This window comes from Rhinolophus hipposideros (genome assembly GCF_964194185.1).
Source record: "Rhinolophus hipposideros genome assembly, chromosome: 20".
Lineage (NCBI taxonomy): Eukaryota > Metazoa > Chordata > Mammalia > Chiroptera > Rhinolophidae > Rhinolophus > Rhinolophus hipposideros.
The window spans coordinates 34,694,059-34,721,575 of record NC_138066.1 but is presented as its reverse complement, the minus strand read 5'-3'; the positions used below and the strand labels follow the sequence as shown (position 1 = coordinate 34,721,575).

Sequence of the window (27,517 nt, the reverse complement as noted above, 5' to 3'; positions counted from 1 at the left end):
GATGTGAATTTAGAAATTAAATCTAAGCCATGCCAGTGAAGTGGAGAGGAGTTTTGCCCCTCTACCCTGACAAGGAAACAGCGCAGGCTGGAAGGTTCCAGGTCAGCTTCTAATTAAAGGGATTTAAGCATATGGAGACTTACCTCTTTCAAGAAGAGAGAAGAGATCAACCCAACACAGTAGCAGGGATGGAGCCTGCTCCTCACCACCTTCTCCTTCTTCCGGATAACTTAGGTAATATGCCATCAACATAGTATCCCATTTGGCCATTGGCAACTGTTGGGGAGGTCTTAACCCTATTTTACAGATGAATAAACCAAGGCTAAGAAAAGTAAAATGATTTGCCCAGTTCACAAACCAAGGGGTAGTACTAGGAAGACCCTCCAATCTCAGGCCTGGCCCCCAGATGCTCTTTCCACTGAGGCCTCACCTCAGCACTTGGTTTTGGGGGGTGGGTGGGGAGGTCACAATTTTGTGGCCAGACCACCTCCTGCTAGATTTGGGGGCGGGTTCTCTAACTCACAGAGGCCCCTGGCCTTCCTTTAAGCTCAGATCCTTGAGGTGTCCTGTTTTGTTTGGGCAGACCCTGTCCCTGCTTTTCCTGAGAACTGTACTTAACTCAATCTAGGGGCCATGTGTTAAGACGTGTACCACCGGGCCCTGGCCCATGTGATCAGTGCTCCTCGAAGATGTCACCTTTCCTTTTTGGCCAAGGCTCATTCTCCCAAAGTTTTCAGTCCATCGCTGTTGCTCCCCCCCCCCACCCCCTCCATTTCCTCCTGGGGAAGGCGCCAAACCTTTGCTGAGCACAGGCCCCAGATAGAAACCTGCGGCATTCTTGGCCCAGGGCTTGACACCATGGTCGGGAGCATCGAGCCCCACACAGCTCCGCTCCTCCTCGGCGCCCACCCCGCCCGCCGGGGGGCAAAGGACGGGCTGGCCTTCCCTCCGGCCCTGCCCAGCCAGCTGCAGCAGGGCACCGAAGGGCCCGCAGCCCGAGGAACGGCTGGGGGCGAGGGCCCGGGAAGGGGCCCGCAGATGCCGTCTCCGCCCCCCTTCCTTGGCCGGGGCCCCCGCGGTGTCGGGGAGCAGGAGGAATCAATCAGGATAATGAAGCCGCAGCCTGCCACGCACCGCGGGGGCACTAAGGATTCGGGGCCGGTGCCAAGTCCGCCAGACGGTTCGGAGGAGCCTGGCCCGACGCGGCCTGGCTACGGCAGCGGCGGCGGCGGCGGAAGCACGGAGCCTGCGCGCGGAGGCCGGACGCATCTCCGCGCAGGCCCCTGGCAACCGCGCCTTGGCAACAGGGACGCCCGAGAGGAATCTTAAAGCTGCAGCTCCTCCATTCCTCGCTGCCGCCGCCTCCTGGCCTCCAGCGGAGAGGGTCGTGCCCACAAGAGTTGATGGTGGGAATCAGGCTCTGTGCCTCTTGGAACTTGGGGGTCCGACTCATACCTTCACTTGTTTATTTATCAAATGTAGATCGAGCCTACGTGCCCAAGCACGGGCTAGACAACGGGGAGGGAAACGGGCAGTGATTAAAAATGAACAAGGTCCTGCCAAGAGGAGTTCACAGTCTAGCGCGCCAGGCGGACCAGACTGGCTGAGGTGAGCAAAGTCCTGTGTTACCCACGATAAAGAGGCTTCGAGTGGAGGGCTAAGGGACTGTTACAAAATATTCCTGCAGCACCTGCCTTGCTCCATGGGTTAGACGCTTCTTTCCTGGATTGTGTTACTATCCCAGTAGCCCTGTGAGATGGGTATTATCATTATCATCGTTATCAATCCCATTTTAAAGATGAAGAATTAGAGGCCCACAGAGGTGAAGTACTTAGTGAAAATCTCATTTTATGTTTTGGACAATTTAAGACTGGGTCACAGGACTTCTGATCCTGGCCAGCTGTCATTACGGTGTGATGTCTGGAAGGTTAGACCTGAGTATAAGAAGTGAGGTGAAAGGGTAGCTAAAGGAAGAGACGGTTACTTTTCCCTTCTGCTGCCCACTACCCTGACCATGTATGTCTGCCCTGTCCTGATGGGCATGCCTATATGTGTGCAGAGGGCTTGAAGAGGTGACCTCCAGAGGTCCCTCTGGTTCTGTGATTTGATATCTCCTGCTTGCAGTACAGGCACTGTGCCACCCTTCTGGGCAGCAGTAGTTGGCAGGGGGCTGAAAACTGAGGAAGATTCCAGGTTTCTGAAACAAGGGGTCAGGGGTGGTGGGGGAGGATTAGAGGGATGGTAAGGGGGCTTTGGCAAAAGAAAGCCTGAGTCAGTATCACTGGGAAGGCTGGGCCTCATCTGTCCTTCTCTTGTCCATATATCTTTCTCTTTCTGCGTATCCATTCAGGTAAGAAATTTATGCCAGAACCTGGTAGAGGCTTGGAGGCTCTTGGTGGAGCAAAAATCATGCTGGCTTTGAAGCCAAGCCAATCTCGTTTTAAATCCTGGCTCTGTCACTTATCAGCTACGTTAGCTTGAGCAGGTGACTTGATCTCCCTGAGCTCATTTCAGTTGCCTCATCTGTAGAGTAGAGGCATTATTACCTACCTTTCAGGGTTACTGTGAGACTTAAACGCAGTGAGAAAAATGTATGTATGGTGTCTGGCACATGATAGATGCTTAACAAATTTAAAGATTTCTTTGCTTATTTCGGTAGTCTGATAACGACTCCCAAAGATATGTCCGCATCCTAATCCCCAGAACCTATGAATGTTATCTTATCTGGAAAAAGGGTCTTTGCAGATGTGATTAAGAATCTTGAGATGGGGAGATTATGTGGCCTGGACCATCTGGCTGGGCTCTAAATGCCACTACAAGTGTTCTTGTAAGAGAGGCAGAGGGAGATTGTACACACAGAAGAGTAGACATTGTGAAGACAGAGGCAGAAACTGGAGTGATGTGGCCACAAGCAAGGGAATGCCAGCAGCAGCCACTAGAAGCTGAAAGAACAGATTCTCCCTTAGAGCCTCCAGAGAGAGCACAGTCCTGCCAACACCTTGGTTTTGGCTCAGTAAAACTGATGTTGATCTACTGGCCTCCAGAAATGTGAGAATAAATTTATTGTTTTATGTCACCAAGGTTGTGGCAATTTGTTACAGCAGCCTTGGGAAACTAATGCACTTACATTGGAGATTCCGTCTTGAACAAAACCTAGCACCTGCTCTTTAGGAGTTCACAGTGTAGTGGGAAATGAGAGAAGTAAATAGTGCATAGGGATGCCCGGAAGGTGGAAGGGTAAGGTAGGCACGGCTGTTGGAGTTAGAGAAAGAGTTAGCCAGGTAAGGAGCTAAAGCAGGAAGGGCATTCCAAGCAGAGGAAACAGTGTGAGTAAAAGCACAGAATCGGAGAGAACACTGCCTTCAGGAAATTGCTCACGTTTGAGATGGCAGGTACATAGGCATGTGGGGGGTATCATGACAGAACTGCTAAAGTGGGCAGAGGGGCAAGAGAGTCAAGAAGCTTCCACCCCAGAACGGAATCAGTCCCTTACCCGGTGCTGGCAGCTGGGCCCCAGATCAGAGAACCTTAGACTGTCAGTACTGGACAGAAGAAGCCTTAGAGACCATCCAGTCCAGTCCTGCCACCTCACACATAGGGAAATTGAGGCCCATAGAGAGTGAGTCCATCCCGGGAATAAGCTAGAACTAGATGGTTGCACTCTGGCCTCTCTCTTGAGCCTGAGTGTCCCATGTCTGAAGGTCTCAGAGACACTGCCTAGTTGTTCCTCTGTAGCCTACTTCCAAAAAGCACAGGCCCTGTGGTCTCTAAACAAAGAGGAGTGATTTGCATATTATTTGCATGTTGCTAATTAGACCAGAAGCAGATTTACTCAGCCCCTTTTCTTTATGTCCCCTTCCACTGTCCTGTCTCACTCTCATTGAGTTCTTTTTCCTCATCCATCTCCAGACCTCAGCAACTTCTCCCATAATTCCAGCCCAGGTCTTATGCCTCAAACCCCTGACCTGGCTCCAGCCCAATGCCTACTGTATTAATTGTTTGGTTCCCTCCTGGGAAAAGTACCTGGTGGGTTTTTAGCATATCTAGTCTGGATGGGGTATCTTGGAGCAGGTCATCGTGTCAAGGAAGATGGGCTTTCCAGCTCGAGGATTTCTCTGGGAATGAGGATGAATGAACTGTCTCCCTGCAGCCCAGAAACCATCTAAATGGGGCTATGGAGTTGGGTAAGAGGGTGCTCCTTGGGGAGCTCATGGGCAGGTGCCAGATGCATGCCCCAGGCCTGCCCCAAGCCTCTTGGCTGGCAGCCATACCAGCCCATGGTGGAGCTGGCTCCTTCTCTGAGGGAGGGAGAATCCTGGAAAAGGTCAGGGAGCATCCTATGGCCTGGCAGTCTAATGTTGGTTAGCTTGAGGTTACCATGCAAGTTATTGTGGTTCCTCCAATGGGGACGGCACATCCAGATTCTTGGGGCTGCCATCAACCCAGCCCAACTGGGCTGTGAAGCACTGTGCTAAACTAAGCACAATGTTTTCTTGAGGGTAAGCACTAAATACATGTTTTCTGCTAATGATGGGCCACCTGATTCCTGGAGATAGGTGAGGAGTAAAGAAGGTCACAGAGAGGCACAGATTCTGCCTCTCTCACCTCCCGTTAGCCCGTCTTCCCTCTGAAACCAAGGCTATACCCAGCACCTCTCCCAAGTGAGAGGTCTGAGCCTGTCATCTGATGGTCACCAGAGACGGTACCATACTGTAGCCAAGACAGGAGCACAGGTGCCCCCAGAGTTGCTATGGGGCTCTGTCACCCTACAGCTGACTCAAGTTAGCTGCCAGGAGCTGGAGAACGTTGGTGCATTACAATTCATAGAAAAACCTGGAGCACAGCTCAGGCTAGCAACTTGCAGAAACCACCTTGCTCTGCTTAGAATGGGGGCCTGGGGCCGCCTGGTGGCTCAGGTGGTTGGAACACCCTGCTCCTCATGCCGAGTTTGCATTGGTTCCATTCACACATGGGCCAGTAAGCTGTGCCCTCTATAGCTGAGACTGTGAATAACAGCTCTTCCTGGGGCGGAGGGAGCTGGGCTGCCGTGAGCAGCCTGAGGTCACAGTGAGCAGCTGGAGGTTGGTGTGAGCTGCCTCGGGCTGCTGGGTGCTGCCACAGGCTACCGTATGCTGCCATGAGTGTCCGGCGGCCAGCGTGAGCGGCCGGCAGCCATTGTGAGCGGCCGGCAGCAGGCGAGAGCTGCCGTGAGCTGCTGACTTCCTCAGCCGGGGGGAGCGCAAGGCTCATAATACCAGCAGGGGCCAGGGAGCTGTGTCCTACACAACTAGACTGAGAAACAATGACTTGAACTGGAGTGGTGGGGAAGCGGAAGAAGGGGGGGGGGAAAAGAATGGGGGACTGAATATGGGAAGAATGACTTCCCTGCGTATGTGAATAATTCCTCTCCACGCAGAGGTGATGTGCGAGCTGTGTGAACATGTGCCACAGGGGCCTCAGCAAGCATCCTGACCTGCATACACAGCTGTGTGCACATATCCCAGTTTGAACTGTATGGTGCACGTGAGTGTCTTCATGGAATTCCGCCTTCCCTCTTCCCTCCTCTGGGCCTTCTCTTCTTGTTTCCTGGTAAAAGGGGAAGGGGGTAGGCACGTCAGTTTCACCATCCCCAGCCCTGCTCCCTTGTGTAGAGTCCCTGCCTCCATTTTCTCATGACAGCAAGCAGATCCCTTCTTGAGTGGGGGAACCTAGATGATTCCATCTTGCATCAATTCCTCTGCTCTGGGAGCTCCCTGTTCCCCTACTGTGTCCCATACCATTCCCTCCCTCATCTAGTGTCCAAGTCAAAGGGAGAGGTGGGAGGAACTGGGGTGATGCTATGGGAGTGGGAGTAGGAAAGGTGGATCAGATACTGTTCGATTTTGCCCGGGTCCCTCTGGAGCACTGCTGCTCATTTAAAATTCCGATTTAAAGCCGAGCAGCTCTTTAAATTTCCACATTAGCATGCCGCCCTGATGCCAGGCCAAGATGTTGGGATGGATTTGGCAGGAACGCCTCCAACAGCGGCAAGCAGCAGCATTTGCCAGCAATAAAACAACGCATGAATAAAAGAAGGCCAGCTTGGCAGCGGCAGCAGCCCAGGTAGCTGGGTGAGCCCAGGAGAGGCCCACATACTCGGGGGCTCAGGGGCATGAAGGCCTGTGCAGGGGCATGTGTGAGTGCAGGCCTCTGTGGCTGTGTCAGCTCTCACCCTCAGTCGGGGCCTGCAGTGGAACCTGAGGTGAGAGGTGAGGCAAGACTGAGGTTTCTTCCCTGTGCCCATCTTATTCCCCTCCCTCCAGGGTTATCTCCTTGGAGGAGACAGATGTGGCCTTTGATGACGACACATGGACGTGGCCCACAGTCTGAGTTGTCCTATTTCATTAGGGGCCAGAGAACAGGTAGGGTCAGAGAGAGCAACTCTGCCTAGAGCAGATTTCAGCTCCATGACCCCAGGTATCTGGGCGTGAGGGGCACTCTCCGGAGAAGGGGACTGGGTATTGGTTCTGAGCTGGGTCGGGGAGATGCTCTGGGCTGGGCAGTTGGCTAGACTGGGGAGTGGCCAGGGGGAGCAAGGGGCTGCCGGGCCTGGCCTAACTTGATCTTCCTGCAGACTTGGAAATATTGTGTGAGGTCAGATGGCAAGGGCAGCAAAAAGGTCAGATGAAGCCGTGGCTGAAGGCTGGCGACCTCCCAGAGGTTATTTTATCTACTCCCTGCTTCCCAGAGTCTAGAGAGTGCAGCCGTAAAGGACTTGAGGTTGCTGGATCCTGTGTTCTGCTCCATCACCTGGCTGAGACTCATCACCAGCCATGACAAAGAACAAGCTCTCACTGCTCTTACCATCTATCGCTCCCACTTGCTCAAACCATCCCCTTCCCTGAAGCCCAGGGGAAGAGGACAGAAGCAAACAGAGGGGTGGCAGCAGATGGTCTCTGCAGTCTCAGCTAAGGCAGAAAAGAGGGACACCCTTCTCGGATGGAACACCTCCCTTCCGGCTCAGGAGTGATTTCAGGCCCCAATATGGGGAGAAGTTGTTGGGACTCTGAATTCTCTCAATCCCTGGAGGAGTTGGAGAGCAGAGAGGCGGGCCAGGGCAGAGGCCCCATATCCTGGAACTTGAGCTAGTCCTGTCCTGATGGCTTTTTCCAGGGAGAATGAGGTGGCCTCATCTCTCAGGCACCCTGTCCCCTGGTCCACACGTTGGGGTAAGTCAGCTCTGGGTGAGGGAGTGACTAAGAAGCTGAGTTTAGGCCAGAGAGATGTCATTTTGTCATTTAGTCATTCATTCAACAGATATTTACCAACAGCTGCTTTGTGCCGGGCACTGCGCAGGGCTCAGGTAGCACACGGGTGAGCAGGCAGATGTGGTCGGAGTCCTCATACAGCTTCCCGTCTGCGGGAGGAAACAGGATCATTATTCAAATGACGACACAAATAAGGGTGAAATAACTGTGCTAAGTGCTCTGACAAGATATATAGTACCACGAACGTACATGATCGAGGGACTTGGCTGAGTCTAAGGAGTGAGGATGAGCTTGCAAAGGAGACAGAGAAAGAGCAGCCAGAGCGGTAGGAGAATTGGCAATGACATAGAATCAAAGGAGGAGGTGGTCAACTGTGCCGAGAGATGCTGAGAGCTCATGAGACATCTATTCGTCCTGACTCCTCACCTGCTAGTTTTGACTACAGGTATGGAAAGGCTCTGGCATCGTGCCTGGCTCACAGTTGGTGCTCTGTAATGTTAGCTCCCTCCCCCCCTCCCCAAGCTTAGCCTTCCTCTAGGGACCCCAGATTTCTGGAACAAAGGAGCTGCCTAGGCTCAGCTTCCTCTGTCAACTCAGGCCCCAAACCCCAGCCATCCAGTCCTCAGTGAGGGACTCTGGGCTTCATCCTGCCTTTCCACATTAGTCCTTTCACATGGAGCCCTACCATTCCCCAATCTACTTCCTCCTTTGTATTGGTCTTGAGGGGCTGGGTCTAGGTCTCAGAGAAAGATGCCATTCTGGCTCCGCTTCTGGGGCTGAGTCTGAGAAGGGAAGAGAGTTGGATTCCTCAACAGCTCCCAAAGCTGCCCAGGGTCAATCTGAGTGTCTTAGGTAGGGAGAGGGAGAGTAGTGGGGAGATGGGGAGGGGGGATGCCCACCCAAGGCGGCGTAGAGCCCAGAGCCTTTTTCATCGCAGACACCCCATCTGTCTCTCACAGAAGGCTTGGGTTGGAGGAGGTGCCGAGAAGGGGGGAATGGAGGGTGAAATTTTACAGTCTGTGAGCTAGCACGACCACAGTGAAGGTCCTGACCCAGAAGGTTCGAGGGTCAGAGTGGGGTACTGGCAGGGCTTCTGTCTTCGCCACTGAAGACGAGAGGTCAGAGGTTGGGACTGGAGGTGGGAAGATGATAGGGACACTGCATACTACTCTCCCTAGACAGCTGTGTGTTTAATTTTGATTTATAGCTCCCCACCCCACCGAGCAGAGGGCAAAGAATCATAGCCTTCTGGCCAAAAAACTACCAGCATTCCTAAGCCCAGGATTGGGCTGGATTCATGCCTCCCTCTCCCCAGCAGTTAGACCTTTTCCAGACCTTAAACTAATATTTTAGTGAAATTTGACAGTTTTCAGAGTGTTTCCTTTCACATATAACTTTAACTGATCCTGCTAAAGTCCAAAGAGGTAAACATTATTATTCTTGATCTACAGATGAAGCAACGAGGGGTTTAAAAGATTAAGCGAATAACTTGGATCACAGGAGAGTAAGGAGAGGACTCCCAGACCCAGGTCTCCTGAGTCCACATGCAGACGCTAGGCTACACTTAGGTCTTCCTTGCTCCTCACTTTTGGTGATATTGTGCAGTCCCCACTGCCAGGTCAGGTCTGGGACTCTCTAGGAGAGAGCTCAAACTTCTCCCCCATGACTGACAGATGTGGGGAGATACCCAGGCCTTGTTGGACACACACTGACACAGCCCCTTACTGAACAGCAACCTCCAGGCACTAGGAAACTGGACATCCCCAGAGGGATGGGCCTCCCACATAGAGAAATATGAGAGGACTACAGGGAGGAGGGGCAGGGCAGGGTGTGGGGAGTGGAAAATGCCAGCCTAGGAAGCAGCTGTTAGGGTCACTCTGGTCCTGGAAAGGACACGTAGGAATCCCTGTGGATATCCTCTCCCCACATTCCAAGTTCTAAATACTTTTTTCCCTCTCTACCTACACTTAAGAGAATATGATTCTACAGCTTCCCTACCTACTCCAGTCTTTTTTCCCACTCTTCCATGTTTGGAAGTTCTTCCTCAGGTATAACTTTATTTCCTCAGGCTGCAACTTAATCTCTCTAAAAGCACTCTAAAACACGTGCCAAGAGAACCCAAGACAGGCTTTCAGTTATTAGATATAAATAGACAGGGGAGGGGAACTGAATATAGAGACAGATATTATATCTCTCAGTCCCTGGAAGTTATTAGGAAGGCACTAGTGGTTGCTAAGCAACAGGTCTCCACAGAGGACAAGGCACTGAGAGGAAAAGCCTCTTTTGACTGAATATTAGGGTGAGAGGGTAGGGAGGTGGGGGGTCAAAGGGCTGTGGACTAGCAGGCAGGGATGCTGGGAATGGTTTGTTCAAGACCAGCCCCATTCCCTGGGCCTTAGCAAACTCCGCCTTTCCAGCCTTCAGGATTGGTAGAAGGAAGGCCTGAGGCACTCCTCCCTTTCTGCCAGGAGGAGGGAACCTGGTTTCCATAGCAACCCTGAAACAATCCTGGCCCTGTTTTCCTTATGGCTTCTCTGTAGCCCCCTCAGGGAGCACTGATTATCATAGACCCCTTTCTCTGACCCCCAACTTCTCATTTGATGGGGAGGGCCCACAGAAAGGTAAGGGGGGGGAGGGTTCCCACAAAGCTGGTCTCACTTTGCCCTAATGTGACCATTTCAGACTCTAAGGGGCAGTGACCTTTCCAGGAAGGACTTCCAGGTGTCTTCTGACCTCTGCACCTCCTAAGGAGCTACAAAAAGCAGGGCCAAATGGTGGCATCAGATGCAAACTCTGGGCTCAGGCTTGCTTTCTACAAGGGCCAGTACAGACTGGGGTTGGAGGTCAGGAAAGAATGAGGGGGTAGGACCTTTTGTGCCCCTTGGCCACCCAGTCCCCCACCCCCCTCGACCTGAAGTCCACTGTCATCAAGACCAGAAAATGGAGATATAGAACATTAACGTATGTCAAGTATAAGTGAGTGGCACCGAGGGGCATAATCTGTTTTTCTAATATGACCACAAGCAGAGTGTTAGAAGAATTAGGCCGACAGCTGCTGGTCCCCCCCCACTTCTGCCCCCCCTCCTCGCTCTCCCTCTCCCTTCCTCCTCGGCGTTTGCACACACCAATGGCAGCCGGGCCCTGCTCGCGATTTCTCTTAATCTTCCTCCACCATCCTGCGCTCTTTCCGCAGGCGGTGCTGCGAAGCCGGCAGAGCCCCGCGTCACACCTTACTGCTCTCTGAGATTGCTCCACAGAGAGCTCAAGGAGATGGCAATTCGGTGCTGATGCCGGCTGGCAGCAGTTGGGAAAGGGGAAGGAGGAGAGAGAGAGGGAGGAGGGGAGGGGGAAAAAGTTGGCACGGATACCAAGTTTTTCCCTAGAGAGACTGGGTGGGGGGGAGCGAGAGAAGAAGAGAGAAAATGACACAGAGAAAAGGAAACAAGGAAAAGGAGGGAGAGAGAGAGAGAGAGAGAGAATGAATGAATGAAAGTTCTCTCAGACATCCACATGTGGGTATCCCCAACTCACCTCATTCATGACCCTCTAAAGATCACACCACCCAGTCAGGGCTCCCACCCATCCCCTGACAAACCCCCCAGCCAACCCAGAAGTTAAAGCAGCCCAGGCATGTTGCATTTGTGCAAGCGTGTATGTGTGTTGTGTGTTGTGTATGTGTGTGTCTGTGTGTATACGCCTGTATGTTGTCTGTTTTGGATCGCAGTAGAATGCAGTATGTAAATGAGATGGTTATTACTGCAATGTTCATCAAGCTGAGCCGAGAAGACATTAATAGCCTGATGAATATGCATGTGAATTTGTTAATTAAGTTAATTATTCTGCTGAAAATGCATTCGTCTTCCAAGGACATTTTCCCAATGATTTTTACATGCTCTAGCCATTAGTCATGCTATATTTTATCAGGGAAATGAGTTTGCTTAAGTTGTAAAAAAAAAAAAAGAGAGAGAGAGAAGAGAAATAGAGGGAAAAAAAGAAAGAGGAAAAAAATGAAAGAGGAAGGAGGAAAATGTATTGAAGTTGAGAGTGGGAAGGCATCTGAGGCAGGCCTGAAGTTTGAGGCCCAGCTGGGCTTTTGAAGCCTGCCCTCGATTTTTATGGGTACCTCACTCAACAATTTTTTGCCCTTTTTTTGATGACAAACTTTTTTTTTCCAGTGCCAAATTTCCAACACATTAATTAATTGTTGTAGCCAATTAACTGTAGTTGTGCAAATGAGTTTAGCACTAATTACCATGCAGTGCCTGTAATCACATAAAAAACTTGCTGAGAGAGAGAGAGAGAGAGAGAGAGAGAGAGAGAGAGAGAGAGAGAGAACAGAAAGAGAGTGGTGGCAGGAGAGGAGGGGACCTAGAGTAGGACCAAGGAAAGGGAGTAAGCAGGGGTCCTGAGGTTTCCTGGTTAGGAGCCATCTTGGCTCCAAGAGAACATAGCTGTCTTCTAGACACATTCAGGACCTTTGAGAGTCAGGAAATTTCAGTGGGGATAAGAGGTGGTAAAGAGTGGTCTCCCTTGTGTCTAAGAACTTCCAACCAAAAGATAGAGATATGGAATGGCTAGCTCTGGTTGTTTCAACAATGCAGTGGAGTTCCCATAAATCCTGAAGGCCTCGGTGTTCAGCCCCCATGGCTGGAATTACTGGGTAGGGATGCTGGGTACCACTGGGAGAAGATGTACTATTTTTCAATGGGCCATGAGAGATGGAGAAGAGTGATACGTAGAGTCAGCCTGGAGCCATAGGTAGATGGGAAATTGTTATGAGTCTACAGTCACTGGAAGAGACCAAGGGAGCAATGGTAACGTCAACTGTAAAAGAGCCGGTTCCCGAAGGAGGAGGCAGCCTTTGGCCAGACACACCTCCCAGAACAGGAGCCAAACCTTCTATCCTACAAGTTGGAGTCTCTATCCGTCATGTCTGGGCCAACTCTAGGTTTCCACCTGTCAGCTTCAACCAGTGCCCAGAGGCTGAGGGACAGATCAAATAATTTCTCCAGCTCCTTCTGACTTAGTTGGAGGGAAAGAGCAGTGGTGAAGGTGGGACTAAATGCTGGACTGGCATTTTTGCTTCCACTCTGCTTGGCCCATGTTCCAGACACTGAGCCTGCCCAAGGTATATGTGTATAAATGAACTGTAGTTCCCCTCACCAACACCACAAAAATAAAAGGTGCTATATGTCCCTTACACCTCTAGAACAGAGAGCTCACTTGTCATGGGCCTCAATTTCCTTAGACCTTGTCAGAGATACATTCAACTTCACATTTCCAAGGAGGACCTTGCCCACTCATCGATAGACAATCAAAGGCTGGATCCTCCTTTTCCCATCCCAGGTCCCAGGTCTGTAGGCAGGTTGTTGGTGGGCTCCATCCACTTCAGTTTTGTTCTTCCCTGGCAAAGGGGAAACAATTTCAAGGGTACATGCCATACTGCCCCTGCTCCATGACATTGCTACCCTTCTAACCTCTGAACCAAGTTAGCAATGAGGACCTGAACTGGCCCAGGTTGCTCCAGTATCTCTCTTCCAACACATTCCTTCCCCAGCAAACTTAATCAAGGTCTGAGAAAGCCTGGTGTAGTGAAAGAGCCCCACTGTCTGGGGTTCCAGGCTCTTCTTTGCCATTTAACAGCATGTGATCATGGGAAAATAATTTACTGGGAGTCTAAATTTTCCTCATCTATGAAATGGTACAGACAGAAGGGTAAGAAGCATAATAATTGTGAATATAAAACACTCAGTGCACCAAGTAAAATGAGCTACTTCATTAATTCCTAGTGAGACTACAGAGTTCTTTAACAGGTGAATGGCTAACCAAATTGTGGTTACAACCCTACCATGGAATAAATAAAAGGCCGAAGCTATTGATACGTACAAAAACTTGGATGGATCTCCAGGGAATTATGGGGAGTGAAAAAAAAAAGCTAATCCTAAAAAGTTGCATAGCGTATGACTCCGTTTTTGAAACGATAAAATTTTAGAAGTGGAGGATAGATGAGTGGTTGCCAAGGGTTAAGTTAAGGAGAGGGTGAGGTGGGCGTGATTATAAAAGAGCAACATAAGGAATCCTTGTGGTGCTGGAACTGTTCAGTATCTTGACTGTAGTGGTAGATATACATTTACACAGGTAAAATTGCATAGAACATAACTGCACACACACACGAACAAGTAAAACTGGGGAAATCTGAATCAGACTAGTGGATTGTATCAATGTCAATATTCTGGTTGTGATATTACACTGTAGTTTGGCCAAATGTTACTATTAGGTGAAAGGAGGCAAAATGTACAAGGGAAGTCTGTATTATTTCTTATACCTGCATGTGACTCTACAATTACCTCAATTAAAAAAAAAAAGCTATGATAATTAATGTCTCTGCTGGGTATAAGACGGAGAAGGGGCTGCCCTTGTGTTTCCACTGCAGAATTCCAGAGGGGAAGATTAAAAAATATTATTCTCATTAGGGTACATCAATAAAATGATCATAGCCATGGGAAGGGGGCAATATTTGTATCTGTTCACCCAAATAATTTCACTCTTGGAATTCGCTATAAAAATGCATGAAGTTTTATGTGTTAGAATGTTTGTTGTGGTATTACTTAGAACAGTAAAAGTATCTAAAGGATTAAAAATAGGGGATGAGCCTTATAAAGCATGGCATATGTAGGTGATGAAATAGTCTATAGACTTTAAACATACTTAAAAAGAAAATACACCCAGCACAATGCCTGGCACGTAGCAGGTACTTAGTAAATGGTAGTTCTCTTCCCTTTACTGGGATGTTCTGGGCATCAAAAGTGCTAACGTATTCAAACAGTAAGGTGCCTGGTAAACGTCCAGGCAGAACACAGCGGAAGTGCTCCTGGCTGAGAGGCACGGGAATGGGGAAACTGACTTCTTGGGGAGTCTGACTCAAGGGATTGGGACAATTTCTTTTCCAGGAGACTGCCACCCCCGGCTCCACACCATGAAGAAAACTATGGACATTCTCCCCAGCATATCCACATATTTGGCCTATCATTTCAGGGGACTCATGGAGTCTTTGAAGCCATGTCAGCCGTGCTGACACCATAAAAGTAATAGACTCTATTGCCTCAACCACTGTTGACGGAACACCTACTGAGTATCTATCTGGCACTGTCCTAGGTGCTTTATACACATCACTTCACTAAATTCTCTCCACGACTCTAAGAGGTTGTTCATTTGCATTTCAGATAAAGAAACTAGGGCTCAAAGAGGTTAAGTGACTAAGGTAGCACAGCCTTAGTGGCAGTGCAGGTACTGGACCCCAAGGCTGTCTGCCTCCAAAACTTGTGATCTAACCACCATACATACTGTATTTAGAAGGGCTGAGGAGGGGTGCACTGCGTGAAAACTGCTCTGAGGCCCACATCTGAAGGGGCCCCAGAAAAGTAAACCTGTTCTTCCACTGCCCCTTGGGTAGTCACTGACTTAAATACATCCTGGCAGAAGAAAAATTCCCGGCAGAAGATAAGTAGGCCCATTCTGAAGTCGTACATCCCATGAGTAAGTTTTTCCATATGTCTAACCTCTATCCTTTCTGCTAAAATCTGATCCCTTTTCCAATCTCATTTCTATGGGGGATGGTGAATATATGACATGGTGTCCCTCCACGAAAGGTCTTACCTAGGTCAGGAAGGGATGGAGGGGCTTCTCCTTCCCCAGGTCGGTTAAGGCCATGACTAGGACACTTCAGTCCCTTTGGTCTCTTGGATCTGCCCCAAGGTAGATCAAACCAAAAGATTAGTTTTGGAGAAAATGGACCGGGAAGAAAAGCAGTAAGGTGTAGCCTAACCAGACCAAGGAGCCCAGCTTGGAGGATGGCTTGGGACTCTCTCGGGACCTTCCTGAGTGCCAGGCTCAGGGTGAAGTTAAGGTGGGCAGCTCTTCCCACCGGGCTTAGCAGCAGCTTCATGTTTGACATCTATCTAGCTGTGGAGGTCTGGCCAGCGTCCCTCACGCCAGAGCCTCGTTTGTCTTGATATGACATCTCCATAGAAAGGAGGGGGTTGGGGGTTCTGTCACTGGATATTTACTCCTCCTGTTTCAATACTACATCACTGGACTTGCTCAGGACCAGGCAGCCCAACTGGGGGACTTAGATATGCGCGGGGAAGTGAATAATCTTGTGAGGAGGATGTTGGGATCCCACAGTTAGGTCCAAAGCCCTTTCTCTCAATGAAAGAGCCACAAGGGCAACTGGAGCCTGAATCTGGACACGTAGATTGGGGAGGGGAAGTCTTGTCCCTCCCTCCCTCTCCCTTCCCTCCTCCATACACTATTCTACCCTGCTGGGGCCCAAGCACGCCCACTGCTCACTTTGGTGTCCCTCACCACCTACCCTATGGATAGGAGAGGGTTAAAGGCATGGTATGGGCAAGCTATAAATTTCCCATCAGTGTGGGGAGAGTAGGACTGTTGGCAGGGAGGGGGCTGGGCTGGGGGGGAGAGGGGGAGCTGGGAAAAAGCCAGGAGGTTGTCTCTAGGTAACAATAAACACTGCAAGCAAGGAGCAGCTGTTACACTTACTCTCTCTGCATCACAATGCTGAAATAACACTAATAAACCAGTGTGCCCAATGCGCAGGCATATACACATTTAGGGCCGGGCCTCACTGCACCCCCAGGGTTGCCCTCTGCTTCAGGTCAGGGCCTTTGGTGCCAGGGGACATATCAGTCTTGGCCTGGCTATACTTGCGGGAAGGATGTGGACTGATGAGTCAGTCTGAGTCAGAGTGGCTTTCTCAGAGTCAGGGGGTGGCAAAGGCTAGGGCTTCTGGGTTCAGATCCTGGGGCCATTCACAGGTTGAAAGAGTTCAAATGGAATAACTCTTGGCTGGGAGTTGGGAGAAAAGGAGAGCAAGAGAGAGAAAAATATAGGGAACAGACAACTACTTACCATGTCTTCTCAGATTAGAAGGGATGAAGTAGGCGGCCAGGAGTGGAATTGGATGAAGGGAGGTGAAAGAAAAGGGAGGCCAAGGAAAGGTTTGAGAAAGAGAAACATGTGGTATTGAGGAGTGATTCCTATCTCTCTCACTCACCCACTCATTCACTCTGTGTCTCACCCCCCCGGTGCACCCAGGCTCCCCTCACAGCACCACTTGTGTACTAGACACAGGTGATTATTAGTTCAGTTCAGCACTGGGTTCTCTTATGGGTATCCCAGAGGGGACCCTGGGCTCCTGAAGCTGTCAGGGAGTGCTGGGGGAGTGGAGCTGCTCCCATGTTCCTACACGAAGAGCAGCTGGTCTGCCGCTTTCTCCAACCAAAACTGTCTCTGAATCTCTAGGAGCATCACAGCAGAGGGCCCCTCACTCCAGGGGGAGAGCAAAGACACCAGCAAAGAAAGGACTAGAAATAGGCAAACGAACACTGAGATTGTAAGAGAACTCCCCTCCTCTGCGCCCATCCTTCTCTGAGTTTAAAGGGAGGGCATCTACTATTATGTATCTGGACACACTGGTACCCAACATGCCTATTTCCTTTGATGAAAGAAGGAGGCCCCTGGGAATGTGCTCAAAAGCATGGGTGGTTCTCCTGGTCCACCTTCTGGCCCTTTTCTGCTGGTGTGATCTCAAATAAACTGTCCTATCATCCCTCTGATTCAGAAAGGACGGAGAAGATGCACGTTGCCAACCTGGCCTGTAAGAGAAGAGGGAATCAGCACTTTTGAAGATCTGTGACGCCTATTTCCAGGGAAGAGAGTACAAAACCAAGTGGTAATGCTTCCAGGTTCTAGTCTTATAACATTGTGCTTAAAAAAAAATTCCTAAGTCATGTGGTACCAGCTGGGTACCAGAGCTCTGGGCAAGCAACTGAGGGCAGGGAGAAGTCCTTCTTCTGGAAGGTGCCCAGGACGTTGGAGCTGCCTCTGTGCAGCCAAGGGTCACTAAGGGCAAGGATAACTGGCCTCCCCTAGCCTTTCCTCTCTGAGAAGCCTCTCACTGGAATGCTCAGCCTCCCCGGCTCTCTTTCCCAGTTCCCTCTCCTTTCGTAGCTAGGGCCTCTCCTTGCCCCACAATCCAGATGAGAGACCTTCATCCCCAGAGCTCAGAGTGGGGGAAAAACAGGCAGAAGAGAGCTCTAACAGGCCTGGGCCCCCTTCCCCTGTTGTTTTCATGAGCCGCCCCCACTGCTGTGAGTCACCAGAACCTTGAGCTCAGCTCAGCTGCCAGCAGCCTTCTCCCTACCCCCCTCCTCCTGCTGGCAGATATGTACCCAAGGGCCCCAGAGCCCACCACCTTCCTACTCGCAGGGCCAGAGCCCCCTCCTTTATCTCTAGGAATCTGCAACCCAGACACATTGAGTTGAGCGAGCAAAGCAGGGCAGGAGACCCCAGCTTGTGCTCTGTGCTGGAGCAGAGAGCTGGCTGCCTGCGTGGCAGAGCAGGATCGCCAGCCAGGAGAGCTGGCACACTTGGGCACACAGCCTAGTCCGCATGTGAGGGGGGCGTAGGAGAGGATGGGGTAAGGAGGTTGTTTCAGGAGCAGGCATCTATCTCCTCCTGGCTCCCTCTCTGGTCATTGTTTCTTCTCCTTGGCCTCTCTCCCTGGGTGTTCTGGACATCAGGACGCTGCCACCTCTGAGATGCTCCTTCCCCTCTTTCATGGCTTTAGAAGCCAGAGAGGTGGGGATCTGCATGACAGACTTCAAGGTGTCAAAGTGGGACGTTCAGATAGCCAGATCTCTCTCCATCCAGTGGGACACACTGAGGGAGGAGGAGGAAAGTGGTCCTACCAGAGTAAAAGCTAAACCCTGGGCCAATACTGGGCTCCTCAATGATTCCCTTTTCTCCAAAGTGCAGGGGATTCTGGGTACTGCCAGCTCTACATTCCACTTACTTCAACTCTATCCCTCCCTCTTTCCCTGCAAAGCCTAGGGATTTCTTCTGGACTCCAGAGCAGGCTCCAGGCTCTGACTCTGATGCCAAGGCTGTAGATCTGGCATCCTTGGCTAAACCTTGGGAATGAATATAAGGCAGGGCTGGTGGGGTTCGGGGGAAGGGAGGCCACATTCCTTACAGCAACAATCGAGACTTAATGCTTTAAGGGCCTTTTAGCCCCTCCAATATGCCTCCAGTGTTGGAGTAGGGGTAGACAGAAGTGAGAAGGAGGGCCTTTAAAAGCCTGACATCCTCTGCCTTCCTTCTTCACTGCACGCTCTTTGCTACTGCTCTGTTTGAGAGGAGAAATAGCAGCTCTGTAAATAGAAGCCATCTAATAAATGCCCCGGAAAATATTCAATATGAATGGCCTGCCCTATGTTAGGCAGCCAGCCCCACAGGTGGGATACAGGCGTCTCAGTTCCCAAAGTTTCCTGTTCTATCTTCTCCCCACTTTCAGGCTTCTCCCTGATCTCCCCTGACAAGAGAATCTTCCTTGGCACAGGGAAGTTAAACTCCCTGGCACTGTTCTCCTCCCCTACCGCCACCCCTGCAGGCCCTCAGAAGCAGTGGGGGAGCTAGATGGGTTCTTTCCAGGCTATTCTGGGGGATGCAAGGGGGCCCTTCTCATCTTGTTGGCAGTAGAAAAGGCAGAGAATCAGATAGCCAAGGAGATGACCCTGAGAGTCTAAGGACAGAGCAGGGTGAGGCGGGGGTCACTTAGAGAAGCACATCTTGCTCTTCCCCAGGGCCTTTGGGGTATAAAATGGAGTACTGAGATAGAGGAGAGGACCATTCTGGGAATGGGAGAAGCTGTGTGCCCATCCTTGCCCTGACCCCAACTTAGTCTCATGAAGCACAGAACAAAGAATGCTGAATTTTCTGAGGAAGGAAGCCGGTGCCAGGAAATGGCACCTTTGGTGACCTGGTGGAAAAGTCCATTTTCTCTTTTACCCTAGTGTTTGAACAGTGAAGGAAGCAGCAGGGTGGGGATGGGGACAGCTGGAAACATGCCCTTCTCTCCAGTGTGCACCAATACCTCACAGCCAGATGGGGCCTAAGAGCTCTGGGGCCATGGCACCACATGAATACAGGGGCATTTCTTACTCAGCTTTCAGAGCCTTGAGTTTTATTTCTATCTCTGCTCAGCTTAGATGTGGATAAGAAGAATAAGGTCACTCCTCGCTACATTTTTCTGCTTAATTTCTCTAGCAGCTTATATTGCAACAGGGAAACTTGTGATAAAAATCTAAAAGAAAACCCTCAATATTTACTCACCATTGGGGGATTTATTTCTAGGTTAAGGAACTGGGGTAGTTGGTGCATTTCCTTCCCTGTGGACCTTATAGAATATGGTAAAATCCTACAGGAGTGGGGGTGGGCAGTGAGGGATCTCTCTGTTTGGAAGTAAGGAAATGGATAAGATGACCCCTGGAACAGGGAAATGTTCCCCCAGTAATGCACCTGCCTTACTCCTCTGAGTTGCTTCCAAGACTCAGGGGCCAGAGACAGGAGACACCAGGCAATAGAGAATATCCTGCTGACCATCTTCCCTGACTTTCCTTTCCACACCCTACCTTCCTACCTTTCTCTGTGTTCCCAGGAACTCTTCAAGTCCTGGAACACAAAGCAACACCAGGACAGGATTCAACTGATTTCCCCTCTCTGGGTCTCCATTTCCACATCTTTAAAATGAAGGTTTGGCAAGATGAGCTCCAAGTTTTCTTCCTTGCAACAGTAAGGTTCTGAGTCATACCCTAAAAGCACCAGGCCTTATTTGCATACTGTTTTGCATGTAATCTCCATGGCACTTATTTTATGTCTAAATGTGCAGAAATACCTCTGAACCCTACCTTTCTCCTTCCTCTCACCACAGTTTCTGGTTCTATGGTCCCTAGCTCTCGTCCTCTCTCTTCAAAGCTCTTCCCCACCTTCCTTTCACAATTTTACAGCACTCACTGGGACAAGCCCAAGTGGACAAAACCCTAAGAGCAAGAAAACGGCCTTACCTAATATCCTGGCTGCAATTTTGGGCCCCAGACCTGAGTCAACCGATGCAGTTCTATCCTTTTTGGAGGTCCTGGCAGTTGGGGGGAATCCTGGCACCTCTCCTCAGTGCCTCCCCTCCTTCTCCACCTCACCATTCTCCATGCCAGAACGCAAAGTGGCCAGTGATTGATGGGCCTGGGTTCCTGGTAACCGCACCCAGTGGCCCAATCCTCCTCCCTTACCCAATCCCTCCCCTGTCCCTATTCAGAGATCAGATTGTCTCATGTTGGTCCCTGAGGTCCCATTAATTAAAAATACATCCAATTAAATGGCAGGTGAAAACGTGCTATTGGAGCTCTCCACCCCCCTGCCCCAGCTTGATCCCCCTCCCCTTAAAGGCTCAGCTGTGCTTTGAGCTGAGGAAAAAAAAAACAGAGAGAGAGAGAGAGAGAGAGAGAGAGAGAGAGAGAGAGAGAGAGAGAGAGAGAGAGGAGAAGAAAGAGGGAGAGAGAAGAGGAAGACATAGGGAGGTGGGGGTATGTCTGTGGAGGGGGCATGCTATTTGAACCTCTGCCAGGGTAGCATGTGCCAGCCTGGGAGGGTGGCACTGTGCCCTGGTGTCTAATTTCTGGAGGTGTGAGTAGGTTCAGTCAGCTGTATACCCACCTCCATTTCCCTTAAAGGGGCAGAGCGAAGTCAAAGGGCATGGCTAGCTGTGCTGCCCTCCTTCTGGACTTGGCGGGTGAAGGGCATAAGTACAAATGGTAGAAGGCCCATTGGTGGGGGTGGTGTTCAGGGGTTAGAAGAGTCTGGAGCCTCCATTCTTGGCATATTCTTGCTCTTCCCCACACTGCAAAGAAGATAAAGAAGAGCCGGCTGGGACCCAGGTGGCAGGGCATGGCAATGCTCCCGAGCCAGACTGTGCCTACCTCTGCCCACAGGAAAACTGAGAAAAGAACTAAGGGAGGGAGGAAGGAAGGAGCCATAATTTGGGAGGGGGGAGCAGATGGGTCAGATAGGATAAAAAATACAAGGATGGACATTTGTGCAGGCACCACATTCCCCCAGCACCTACAGGCAAGAGGGTCTGGAAGGACCTGTTCTGCTTGCCCTTTCTCTAGGCAAAAAGACACAGCAATAGTGTGAATTCACCCCGACCTGGCTGCCTGGCAGGCTGTGAGTGGGGTACTTCCCTTGATGAGCACTCGTAACTCCCAATCTACTCCACACTTATGATGTCCCGAGCATTTTGTCAGGTAAGACGTCTGCCCCCCCTCTGCCCCTTGTAAAGCCCTGTGACCCCAAGCAATACAAAACTAATGGGCACTGAGAGCTGTTGGGAGGGGAGCTATGGGGTGACGAAGGGTGGCACTCAGAATCTAGGCAGGAGTGGGGGTGCGTTGCCGACCCAGAACCCCCGCCTGGCCTCCTTGGCAGCCTCAGTACCTCCTCACTTCACTTTAACGCTAATTGGAGATTTTAATCTGCGCTGCTGCTCTGCTCAGGGTGCTGGGGGTAGCGCCAGCTGTGCAGTAATTCCAGCAGCACCGACTGTTTAATCAAGCTGTCCTCCTGGGGAGGGGCCCTCGGGCACGGGGGTAGGAGGGAGGAGGACACCTCTGTCATCCCTTAGCCTGTGCAGCCCGGAAGGGCTTCATAGAGACTGAGCATCAATTGTGTGGTACCTCATCCCTGGAAGGCCCCTTGAATCCCTGGCGGAGCCATCACACTGTATGGGGTCAGCATGAGGCTCATTGGCCAAAGCAGCCCCCCTCCCCATCCTGCTTTCTGACACCTTTTTTGGCTGATCCCTGGGGTGTCCTGGGGTGTCCTCCAGCCACTCAGACTGTAAACATCCACTACACCATCTTGAGCTCTGCAGGTTTGTCCTGGGGGAGGTGATGGGGGGGTAGAAGGCTGAACTTTCTCACTCTTTGTCTTCTCCGTTCTCTCTCCAGCACTCTCTCGCTGACAAAGATACTTCTCTTAAAACACTGCAAGAGATTTTTTTCCTCTGAAAAACCACAGGTACCCCCACTCTTTGGACTAAAAAGTGGGGTGGACAGAAGGAGGCTGCTACACCCTGAGGGAGATAAGCACCTGTGCAATGTGTTGGGTGACTAGAGCCAGGCGGCTTCCCAAGTTCAGCTGGGAACATACTGAGATCTCAGGCCACTCAGGCAAAGTGTTCAGGGTCTCAGGCCATTTTTAAGGAAAAACAAGTGGTACTAATTATTCTTTTGGCTTCTTAGGCACCAGTGTAAGGCTCTCTTGGGGTCTTTCTGACCTCTGTCTTGGGGAAAGGGTGCCCCCATTGCCCAAACTATCTGCTAAGAGACAGGAGTTTTAATTGATCAGCAGCACCCTCGTGTGGCAGAAACCAAGACTGCAGCTGCCCAAGTGGCCCAGCAGCTTTGAGGGATCAGCCAGCCATGTTGACAGACAGGTGGGCGGGGTTATAAATGTGCTCTCTGTGCCATCAAGGTATTCCATGCATACTTACTGCTTTAACCGCTTCCAGGGACATTTCCTGCTTTTTAACACCTGCCCTATCCCTCCCTCCATCCCATCCTAACCCCAGCTCAAGGTATGTGCCTGTCAGGGGAAGGAGAACTTTAACCAGAGCTGGCATTTATTTAAACCTGCCGCTTGTGCTGTCTGGATTGCAGGGGTGAGAAGAGGCACTGCTGAGAGAGGAAGCCTGAAGTCAAAAGGGTAAGCTGAGGTCACCTCCAATGGCAGGAGAGGCTCTGGCATCCCTGCCAACTCTCTACAGGAGCCAGACAAGAGATGACACATGAGCATAAGACAGAGTATCACCTAGTGGTGGGTTGTGGGGACAAACAGGGACAGACTCCAGATTCTGAGATCCTTGTCGTCAGGAATGGATACCAGATAAAATACCTTTCCCTCAAAAGATTCAGGTACTGTTCGAGGATGCCAGGCCCTGGGCAGAATGCACATATGGGGCTTTAGACTTCCAGCCCAAGCAAAGAGCTGCCTGTCATTAGACCTTTCCTCTCCAGGGTCATAAACCATCTGTTTCCGGGTCACTTCTTCCCACACCCACTAAATGGGGGAAATGGTTCTGAACTACAGAAAAGGGGATAGAAATTTAACATCAGGAAGGTCTTGTTAAAGATTAGGGCTGGAAGTCACCAAGGCAGAGAGCTGAGTCACTACGGCCTTCTCCTTGTTGAAGATATTTAACAACAGACAGAAATATTCCCAGAGGGAAATATGACCCTGCTTGGGGTTGGTGGGTAGGAGCACACCTACCTAGCAGCCAGAAGGGTGGGGTGGGCACTGGAGGCTGGTGACCTGCCTGGTTCTGGGCATTGAGGATGGAGAGAAGCAGCCTTGTAGGCCTTTACTTCTGGTGTCTCACGCCGTATTTGGACAGGTGGGTCACCCAGCAAGCCTGGAAAGAGGGTATAGAAGCGTATGAGAGATCACGAGAAGAGACCACACTGCCTATCCTGACTTAGAATAAAGGGAGAGAAAATAGCTTCTTGGGAAAGAAGAAGAAGGCAGGGCTGTGTGTGTAAGAGATGGTGGGTAAGTGAGGCAGGTGTTTTAGGGGAGAGGCTGAGAGTAACTGACCTCAGCATCCCACCATAGAGGAATATGTATTAGCACAGCTGGCCAAGAGGAAAGAACAGGAATGAAATGACTGTCAGGGAATATAAACGGGGTTACCCACTCTAGCCAGGAGGGAGAAGTTGTTAATAAGAAGGTAAGACACCATAATAGGGTCAAATCAAAAGCTAAGGATCTCCTCTGGAGATCTTTGGGAATAAGAAACTTCCCTGAGGCAGGTGTGTGTGTGTGTGTGTGTGTGTGTGTGTGTGTGTGTTCATTATAAAAGCAGGCCTGTGACCTCTGATTGACGTTAGGTCCCTACCTGGCTTGAGTCTGTGACAGACACTGAATTTCTCAGGGCTCCGGATACCAGGTGACTGACTGATGGACATCACCGAATTCCTCAGGGGCCATCCCTCCTCCTGCTGTTGCCATCTGTAAAAAGAAAATGACAGGTTACATTAGACATCGGCTAAGGGACTAGACAGCAAAGAGGGTCTTTCGTTTTTCACCCAGGAGCATGGCCTTGGTAGGTACCAGTGATGATGATGGTCACCATTCTTCCAATTCCCTCCAGTCTGAATTCATGAAGCCCAGAAGGATTCCTGAACCTTAAAGATGCTCCCAGAGTTATAACTATTCTACCTCCAAGGAACTAGCTCCCAGTCCAATAAAGTAAAAAACGGTACTTAAGAGATTAAAAATTCAATCGAAACAGAAGCTGTGCAACCCAGAATTATAAAGGGCAATGAAGGTTCAAGGTTAAAGCAAAGGTAATGCAAGGTGAATGGAGGAGGTCATTTAGTTTTAGATCAGAATATCAGCTGGTATTTGAGGCTCTCTTGTCCAAAACATCTTCTTAAAGAAGGGCTCGGAGGCAAAAAAAAAAAAAAAAAATTCCTGTGAAACAGAAAAGAGGTTTGCAGGAGAGCAGACTTGATGGAATTTGAGCAAGTAGGTCTGTCATACATTCTCTATGTAGGGAGGCATTTGCATGGGGACCAACTTCACATTCCCCCCTATGCTATCAACTAGGATCTATTTCTTTGTTGTCAGCAGATAGTGTTTGTTCATTTCACAGAGCCTCTGCCCCTCTGACCTAGACACGTAACTATCTGTAAGCGGCCCAATGGTGTTTCTTTCTCCAAAATTCTGCTTTCAGTTTAAGGACTCTTCAGCATTGCCTTCTCAGCTCATCAGTGGCTCGCAGGCTCATATGCGTTAAGTACTGGAGGGACTTCCAAGGTCCCTCCCGGTCTGGGGGAGGTCCAAAGATGGGAAGGGAGTCTCCACACCAGAGTAAGATGACTTCAGAACCTGCCATGCCTGTCAGTGCCCTGAGCACGCTATTTAGGTTTTAGGTCACTATGGAGCACCCCACCACCTTCCTTCTGCCTCATCAAAGGAGAAAGCCAACAACTCAATACTAAAAAAAATGGGGAAAAAAAGAATCAAGAAAAGGGAGAGGGGTAGAGCTCCTTTATCCCTAATTTCCCTGTAACCTCAAAGAATATCACATTTGACTCAGAGTTCTATAATCCATTCTCACTTATTCAGACACTCCCCTTAGTTCTCCAGCAGGTGAGATGTATTTTGTTTCTCCCTTCCTTCTGATTTTGCTTCTTAATATAACTGTATTGTAACACAAAGAAGCCTGAGTTGAGATTTAGGGTAAATTCCTCACATTGCCTGTGAGTCTCTTTTCTGGCTGTCCAACACCCAGAAATGGCGGCAAAGTGCTCCTTGAACTTTGGGGTAACTGAGGGCATCAGGATTGTTGGCCATGGCTGTTATTTGCTTCCCAGTATGAATCAGAACTCTTGACTCTAAATAAAGATTATACCTGTACAATTTGCATGTCACTGAAAAATTAGTCTTTGTGGTAAAAATATGTATTGCTTCTCACTTTTTTTACTAATGTTTTTCATATCTACCTTTCCTCCTCAATCGGTCCCTCCCCCCTCAAAATCTGACAGCCCTACCTTCCTTTTCTAAGGAAGCTTGGGGTCTCAGGAGTCTGGGGGTTCATGTAGGTTAAGATTCTGGCCTCTTGGATTCTAATCTTGCCTCACTATGAGACTGTGGGCAAGGCACTTCCCTTCACTAAGCCTCAGTTTCCTGTTCTGAGAAGTTGAATTAGGTGATCTCTAGGGTCCCTTTCTAGTTCTGTCCATCTATGATTCTGTAAGTGTCTTTCCATCAAGAAGTGAGACATTCCCGCCCTTCACACCTTCTCCCTGGGCCAATGCAGGAAGAAGCTCCCCTGTAGATGCCTGCCTTTCTCATGCTGGCTCAACTAAGGGACAAAAAAAGTGAGTCCCAGTAAGAGGCCTTCCTTTAAGTGTCCAACTCCTTCCATTAGGAAGAAAAGATATTAAGAAGGTGATCCAACTCTAAATCTTGCTAAAGCAGATATGAGACAAGGCAGGTGTATGGGGCACAAAAGAGTCTGGTAAGTGTGCCCCCCAAACACACACCCTAGACTGTTTAAGAGTCTGAGCACATACTTGGCTTTGCCCTGGAGAGCCCCATAGAAGTAGTGGCTGCTTATCCAATACAACTGTGTGTGGATGGAATAAGCAAGCAAGGACATCCAGAGCACTGATATAAATGTCCTATCAATGCACACACTCACTCCTATTCTCTCCTGCTTTAGGTCTCTGTGTGCCTTGTCAGAAGCTTTGGGGGGAGGGGACACAACATCCCAATGTTCCCCCTCCCCAAAGTCACAAAGGAAGACAGTGAGACAGGAGCTACTTGGCTTCCTATAAATTGTTTTGTCCTTCCTCACAGCTGCAATCAGAAGCTAAGGGCTCCCGCAGGCCTTGTTCTGATCCGCTGCAGGCGATGGAGGGTTTTTGAAACGGAGAGGACTTGGCGGCGGCCCCGTTTCAGCTGCCATTGGGGCTGGCTAATGGGCTCATTCGGGAAGACCCCCGCCTGCCACACTAAAGAGTCCCCTGCCGACCCCCTCCCCAGTCCCAACCCAATTAATAAATGGGGGCTCCCACTTTATGGCTCTGGGAGCAGGAACCAGAGATACAAATGACCCCCAGGGAGGGACAGAAAAAGGCCTTCCAAGAATCAAGCCAGAGAATTGTGCCTCCACAGGCACATGCTGCCACAGGCTAGTCATATCCCATTTCAAAGCATTAAAGGGGAAGAAACTGGCAAAAAATCCGTGTTTTCTTTCCCAGATGTGAAGTGGGATAGCATTCTTGGAGTCTGTGGGCACACCCCAGCAATAAACTCTCTTTTACCTGGTTTTCCAACCTGAAAAGGTTATGGGTACAGGTGACCACCTAGGCACATACCAACATGCTGCTCTATTTTTCAGGGGCAGTGCTCCCTCCTAGACATGCAATACCGAACACAGACACATCCCATCAAGTGGTTAACAAAGTAAACACTCCCTACTTCTTAGAAACAAAGTAGCCCTTTCCAAGCTCTCAGCACCATCAATGGCAATCATCTTCGGGCTATCTTTTATCCCTCCCTTCACATCCAAACTATCAACAAGCCCATCCACTTCCTTTCTTCTCCCCGTCTTACTCGAGTGCAGGCCCTCAGGACTTCACATCTGAACCAGAACAAAAATATCCTAGGCAAGCTTTCCTGCTTCCTTCACCCGTACAGCTGCAAAAGTCTTCAACATCACATTCATCTCATCGCGCTCTGCTGTTGCTGCTTACCAAATCAAGTTTCCATTCCTCATTCGGGCAACAGAGACCGCTCTCCCCACCTCTTTTCCTAACACTCCTTTTCTGTACCACCCTGACTATAAT

The 27,517-nt window shown here is 50.1% G+C and overlaps 1 protein-coding gene across 8 annotated transcripts in view; it reads right to left on the bottom strand.

Moving 5' to 3' along the window:
* Nucleotides 1-1,217: 1,217 nt before the first annotated feature.
* The window catches only part of CDK12 (cyclin dependent kinase 12), a 72,057-nt gene continuing 45,757 nt past the window's right edge, over nucleotides 1,218-27,517 (bottom strand). The window contains exons 15-21 of one of the 8 annotated variants that reach the window (XR_013991994.1): nucleotides 24,055-24,167; nucleotides 23,430-23,571; nucleotides 20,817-21,000; nucleotides 14,904-14,992; nucleotides 12,471-12,651; nucleotides 7,305-7,396; nucleotides 1,218-5,586 (exon numbers count right to left, since the gene is read on the bottom strand). The gene's annotated coding sequence lies outside the window, so the exon portion shown is untranslated. Of the gene's footprint in view, nucleotides 5,587-7,304; nucleotides 7,397-12,470; nucleotides 12,652-14,903; nucleotides 14,993-20,816; nucleotides 21,001-22,114; nucleotides 22,145-23,429; nucleotides 23,572-24,054; nucleotides 24,168-27,517 lie in introns of those variants that run through there. The other 7 variants (XR_013991995.1, XR_013991996.1, XR_013991997.1 and 4 more) reach the window with 7 other exon arrangements.